Source organism: Suricata suricatta, chromosome X (assembly GCF_006229205.1).
Source record: "Suricata suricatta isolate VVHF042 chromosome X, meerkat_22Aug2017_6uvM2_HiC, whole genome shotgun sequence".
Taxonomy (NCBI): domain Eukaryota; kingdom Metazoa; phylum Chordata; class Mammalia; order Carnivora; family Herpestidae; genus Suricata; species Suricata suricatta.
In genome coordinates, this window is record NC_043717.1 from 74784538 (window position 1) to 74791496 (window position 6959).

Below are 6959 nucleotides of genomic sequence, written 5' to 3' on the forward strand. Positions count from 1 at the left end.
TTTTGGAGTGGTGGTGGGGGTACGGAAACCACTGCCAAGAAAGAATACTTGAGATTTCTTTGCTGCAAAAAGATGATTTTATTAAAGCACCAGGGACAGGACCTGTGGGCAGAAAGAGCTGCTCCAGAATTGTGAGGAGTGACTGATTATAAACTTGGGAGCTTGGGGAGGTTAGAACAAAAGGGAGGTTTCCAGAAAGAATTTCATCTGCTAAAGAGGACTCATAAGATACTGGAGGCCTACCTATTGTCCAGCTAAGGTTGTTTTTCCCTCTAGCAGACCATTAACAGGAAGACAGTAGGGAGTTCCTGGAGAAATGTTCTACTCCCACCTGCCTCAAGTATTCTCAATGGGCTGCAGGTTATAAAGGAATTTAATTTTATCTACATTTTCTTCTTCCCTTTGTTCCCCACACCACTATGGAGGGAAGGGTGATGGTAGGGCTCCAGAAAACAGAGTCTATAGGTTTCTGGAGATTGCCTTTTTTTTCTTGTAAATCAATAAAAACAGTTGTAAACTGATAGAGACTCATGCATGATAATGATCTCTATCAGTTAATTAACCATTTGTTTTTCCCTTTCCTTTGTTCTTGGGCAGCCAAGAGTGCAGAGGATTATCACACATAGCCCACCCAAGATGGGAGGAGGTTTGCATGGTGTCAGTCTGCCTTGTGCTCCTTCATCACTTCCATTTTTAAATATTTAAAGCAAAACACCCAAAGTAGCCAACCTTCCAGAACAATCTTCCCACAAGTACTCCTATTAGTTACATGCTCAACTGCTCTAATAAGAGACCCTCTAATATTGTGCTTGAAACAAAATAGATTATTATTTTTAATGTTTATTTTGAGAGAGAAAGAGAGTACAAGCCAGGGGAGGAGCAGAGAGTGAGGGACAGAGAGAGAATCCCAAGCAGGCTCTGTGCTGTCAGCGCAGACGACTCAATCTCACAAATGAGATTATGACCTGAACAGAAATCAGGAGGTGGGCACTTTACTGACTGGGCCACCCACTCACCCTGAAAATAGCTTACTTTTGATTTTCTTAGTCCAAGTAGGTGTTCCAGGGCTGGTATGGAGTTTTGAAGATGTTAAGAGTACGGGCTGCTGTCTTGTTGTTTCCCACCGTTAACATTCCAATTCATAAGAAAGCAGACCACTGGCAGTGAGAGGCATGCTTCTTTCTTTCCTTTTCTTTTCTTTTCTTTCCTTTCCTTTCCTTTTCTTTTCTTTTCTTTTCTTTTCTTTTCTTTTCTTTTCTTTTCTTTTCTTTCCTTTTCTTTCTTTCTTTCTTTCTTTCTTTCTTTCTTTCTTTCTTTCTTTCTTTCTTTCTTTTTCTTTTTCATGCTTCATTCTTTTTTTTTCCATAATATTTTATTGTCAAATTGTTTTCCATACAACACCCAGTGCTCTTCCCCTCAAGTGCCCTCCACCATCACCACCACCTCTCTTCCCCCCTCCCTCCTCCCCCCCAACCCTCAGTTCATTCTCAGCTTTCAATAGTCTCTCAAGCTTCATTCTTTTAAGGGCACAATTGAAAGTCAGATGAGGGACTCCTGGGTGGCTCAGTCGGTTAAGAACTGACTTTAGCTCAGGTCATGATCTCATAGTTTGTGGGTTTGAGTCCCGCATGGGGCTCTGTGCTGATAGCTCAGAGCCTGGAACCTGCTTCAGATTCTGTGTCTCCCTCGTTCTCTGTCCTTCCCCCACTCACACAGTGTCTCTCTTTCTCAAAACTAAACAAACATTAAAAAAATCAAGTCAGACAGATCACTTCTGCTTGAGTCCCATTGGTTATAAACCCCATCACTTGGCTGCATGTAGCTGCAATGGATGCTGGGAAACGCAGTTTTTACCTGGGCTGTCATAGGCAGTTAAGGTTCCCACTACTATAGAAAAATATAAGGATAGATATTGTGAGGAGTCCATCAGCAGTCTCTACCAGTGCACTGTATTATGACTGAATTACCTTGTTTATCTCTTCCCCCCACCCCAAAGATTCTTTCTTTGCTTCACTGGCTCACTTTTCATTGGCTATAATCAAGCAAGAAAGTTCTTGATGAAGAGTGTAGGACAGAGTTCCTTGGCCTATCGTGAACTGGGCCTAGATCCAGTCTTAATCAGACATTAGTTCTGGGAAGGGTGAAATATCTGTTGTCCAAGTGGCTATCATCCATAAAATCTGACCAAGCTGCCAGAGAAGTCACCCCAATCTTTGAATGAATGGCATCCTTCAGCTGGATTCAAGTGATAGACATTGTTTCTGAGGCATTGGTAAGACCTGGCTGCATTTTTCTTTTGGGTCCATTTATTTGTATTAGCATACATGTTATGTACCAGTTATTATAAAGAGCATACGTTCTGGTAATCAGCTTAGTGCAACTGAGGAAATCTTCACTCTGACCTTTCATTTCATTTGTTAGAATGCAGCTAAAATCATCTATTTCAAGGGATGGTTGTGAGGATTATGGGAGCCAGGGACTATGAAATCATTCAGAATGTTGTGCATATTAGGCACTCAATAAATATCCTTTTTATTAACACTAACAATACCATGAATGATTCATTTATTAATTGCTCATTATGTATGGGCCAGGCAGTATACTAGCTTCTACATAAATAGCTGGTTCATGTGTGCATTTTTTAGTGTCTGAGAGTCATAGAAGGCGCCTTTACAAATAGTTGCTTAATTAGGGCTTTGTGAATGACTGTAGGTTATTAATCTCTTAATAGAGAGCAGAAACTTGCAGTTCATCTCACAAAGGGCTTGGATAAGGGAAGGTGCTAGGAGAGAGTGAACCAATGGTCCTTATTTGAGGATAGTTTTCATTTCTTTCTTCCTTCAGTAAAGCTCAATTTACTGAGTTTTCTTTCTCTTCTGCTACTTCACCTGTCTTTTGGAGAACATTTGGAATCACAGAACTGTAAGTCTTCTTTTTTTAAGTTTTATTTAAATCCAAGTTAGGTGACATATACTGTAATAATGGATTCAAAAGTAAAACCCAGTGATTCATCACTTATATACAACAGTGCTCATCCTAGTAAGTGCCCTCCTTAATGCCCATCCCCCATTGAGCCCATCCCCCCCACCCAACATCCCTCCAGCAGTCTTCATTTCATTTTCTGTATTTAAGAGTCTCTTATCATTTGTCTCTGTTTTTATCTTATTTTTCCTTCTCTTCCCCTATGTTCATCTGTTTTGTTTCTTAAATTCCACACATGAATGAAATCATATGGTATTTGTCTTTCTTCAGAACTGTAAGTCTTAAAAATTCTTAACCTTCTCGGTTTCTGAACATTCTACCTTGAGACTTGGGGTACATTTCACCCTTGAACAACACAGGTTTGAACTGCATGGGTCCATTTTTTTGATACAGTGCAGCACTGTAAATGCATTTTCTCTTCTTTATGATTTTCTTAATCATATGTCCTTCCTTCCAGCTGATTTTCTTGTAAGAGTACACTATATAATACATACAACATACAAAATATGTGTTAATTGACTGTGTCTGTTATCAATAAGGCTCAGGTCAACAGTAGGCTATTAGTACTGAAGTTTTGGAGGAGTCAAAAGTTATACACTGAACTGAACAGGGGTCAGCCCCCCTACCTCCACGTTGTTCAAGGGCCAACTGTAGTTTCAATGCCAACCAGCCATTTACTGGCCATGTGACCTTGGACAGATCACTTCCATCTCCTGAGCCTTGCTTTTCTCATTTGTGAAAAGATTGTATTAACAATACCCACCTTATAGGTTTTTTTCTGAAGAGTGAATGAGATAATACATGCAAACAGCTTTAATACGGTGTCTGGCAAGTAGTCATCAATAAATGTTAACTATTTTCATTCATGCATTGGTTTATTCGCTCAATGATTGTTTGTTAAATGCTGGAAATTAGCCAGATGCTGTGCCTTCCAAAATCTTCCAATCTCACGGGGAAACCATGACAAGTTTTGAAATCAGAAAGTGGGAGTCCTCCAGCTTTGTTCGTTTTCAGAATTGTTTTGGCTTCCAGGTCCTTTAAGATTCCATATGAATTTTAGGATAGGCTATTTTTTACATTTCTGCAAAAATCATTATTGGGATTTTGATGGGGATTTCGTTGACTCTCTAGATCACTCTGGATAGTATTGACATCTTAACAACATTAAGTCTTCTAATCATGCTGGGAAAACTGGATAACCACATGCTGAAGAATAAAACTGGACTGCTATCTTACATCATTCACAAAAAGTAACTTGAAATGAATTAAAGACTTAAATATAAGACGTGAAACTGTAAAACTGCTAGAAGAAAACATAGAAGAAAAGCCCCTTGATATCAGTCTTGGCAATAATTTCTTAGATAGGGTACTAAAAAGCATAGGCAAAAAAAAAAAAAAAAGACCAAAAAAGCAAAGATAAATAAGTGGGACCACATCAAACTAAATGCTTCTGCACAGCAAAGGAAACTATCAACAAAATAAAAAAGGCAACATACAGAAAGGAAGAAAATATTTGCAAACCATATAACTGATAAGGGGTTAATACCTAGAATATATAAAGAGCTCATATAACTCAATAGCAAAAAAGTAAATGATCTGATTTAAAGTGGGCAAAGGCATTTTCCAAACAAGATATACAAATGCCCAACAAATACAGAAAAAGATATTCAACATCATTAATCATCTGGGAATTGGAAATCAAAACCACAGTGAGATATCACTTCACACCTATTAGAATGGCTATCATAAAAAAAAGATAAGAGATGACAAATGTTGGCAAGCCTGTGGAGAAAAGAAACCTTTGTACACTGATGGTAGGAATGGAAATTGGTAGAGCCACTATGGAAAACAGTATGGAAGTTCATGGAAAATTTAAAAAATAGAACTATCATATAACCCAGCAATTTCACTTCTGGATACGTATCCATCCAAAGGAAATGAAATCACTATCTCAAAAAGATACCTGCACCTCCATGTTCAGTGAAGCATTATTGATGATAAGAAAGGCATTGAAGCAACCTTAGTGTTCATGGATGAAGATGTGGTATGTATGTACACACACACACACACACACACACACACACACTGCAATGTTACTCGGCCATTAAAACGAAAGGAAATCCTGCCATTTGTGACAACATGGATGAACCCAAAGATCAAGGATCATGCTAAATAAAGTGAGCCAGCCAGACAAACACAGATACTGCATGGTATCACTTATATGTGGAATCTAAAAAAAAAAGGTCAAACTCATGGAAATAGAGAGCATAATGGTGGCTGGGAGAAAACAGTTACAAAATCGTTTTTCTTATGATGCAAAACAATGCTTTGTTTTGTTTTGTTACATTTTGTTTTGTTTTTAAGCATATTTGCATTTGGTATGGAATTCTAGGTTGACAATTTTTCAGTACAGCAGCACCCCACTCTTATCTATGAGGGATATGTTCTGAGAATCCCAGTACATAACTGAAACCATGCATAGTAGTGAACCCCAGTATTCTATGCTTTTTCCCATACATACATGCCTATGATAAAGTTGAACTTACAAATTAGACATAGTAAGAGGGTAACAACAATAATAATAAAATAAAACAATTATTATTTTTTAATTTACATCCAACTTAGTTAGCATATAGTGCAATAATGATTTCAGGAGTAGATTCCAGTAATTAATTCCCTATGGACAACACCCAGTGTTCATTCCAACAAGTGTCTTCCTTAATGTCCCTTACACATTTAGCCCACCCCCCACCCAACACCCCTCCAGCAACCCTCAGTTTGTTCTCTATATTTAAGAGTCTCTTATATTTTGTCCCCCTCCCTGTTTTTATGTTATTTTTGGTTCCCTTCCTTTAGGTTCATCTGTATTGTGTCTTAAATTCCACATATGAATGAAGTCATATGGTATTTGTTTTCCTCTGACTTATTTCGCTTAGCATAATACTCTTTAGTCCATCCATGTTGTTACAATAAAATCAACAATTATGACAATATACTGTAATAAAAGTTATGTAAATATGCTCTCTCTCTCAAAATTTCTTACTGTTCTTACTTTTCTTCTTGTGACGATATGAGATGGTAAAATGCCTACATGAGAAGATGAAGTGAGGTGAATAAGGTAGGTATTGTGATGTAGCGTTAGGCTAGTGTTGACCTTCCAATGCTTTGTCACAAGGAGGGTCATCTGCTTCCAGGACATGGTTGGCCACAAGTCCCTTAAACCATGGAAAGTGAAATGGCAGATAAGGAGGGACTACTGTACCTTAACGATGTTGCTCCACTGTCCTCTCACTTGAATTGTTTCTCATGAAAAATCTGTTATCTTCTGCACTTCTTGTCTTTTTCCCCTCCTCTGTGTTTGGATTTTCTCCTTATCATTGATTTTCAGTAATTTCATTATGATGTGTCTTGGCATAGTTATCTTTGTGTTTCTTCTGATTAAAATTAGTTGAGCTTTTTGTATTTGTAGCTTTATAATTTTAAAAAAGTTTGGAAAATTTGGGGTCAACATTTCTTCAAATACTTTTTCTCTCTCCGCGTCTATTCTCTCCTTTGACTGATTACATATGTATTAGGCTCCTGGAAGTAGTTCTACAGCTTATGGATGCCCTATCATTTTTCAGAAATTTCCTTTTCTCTTTGTGTTTCATTTAGAATAGTTTCTATTGCTCTGATAGTCTGTTTCTAAACTGGCTCCCAGAGTACCTGCGTGGCTCAGTAGGTTAAGTGTCTGAATCTTGATTTTGGTTCAGGTCATGATCTCACAGTTCATGAGATCAAGCCCCATGTCAGACTCCACACTGAGTGTGGAGCCTGCTTGAAATTCTCTTCCTCTATTTCTCTGTCTCTCCCCAAATTTCTTCCTCTCTATCTCCCTCAAATAAAAAAATAAAAATAAAATAAAATGGCTCTCAATGATCCCTACCTCCTGATTTTATGTTCTTGTGTAGTCACCTCCCCTCAGGTGTGGGCTCAAA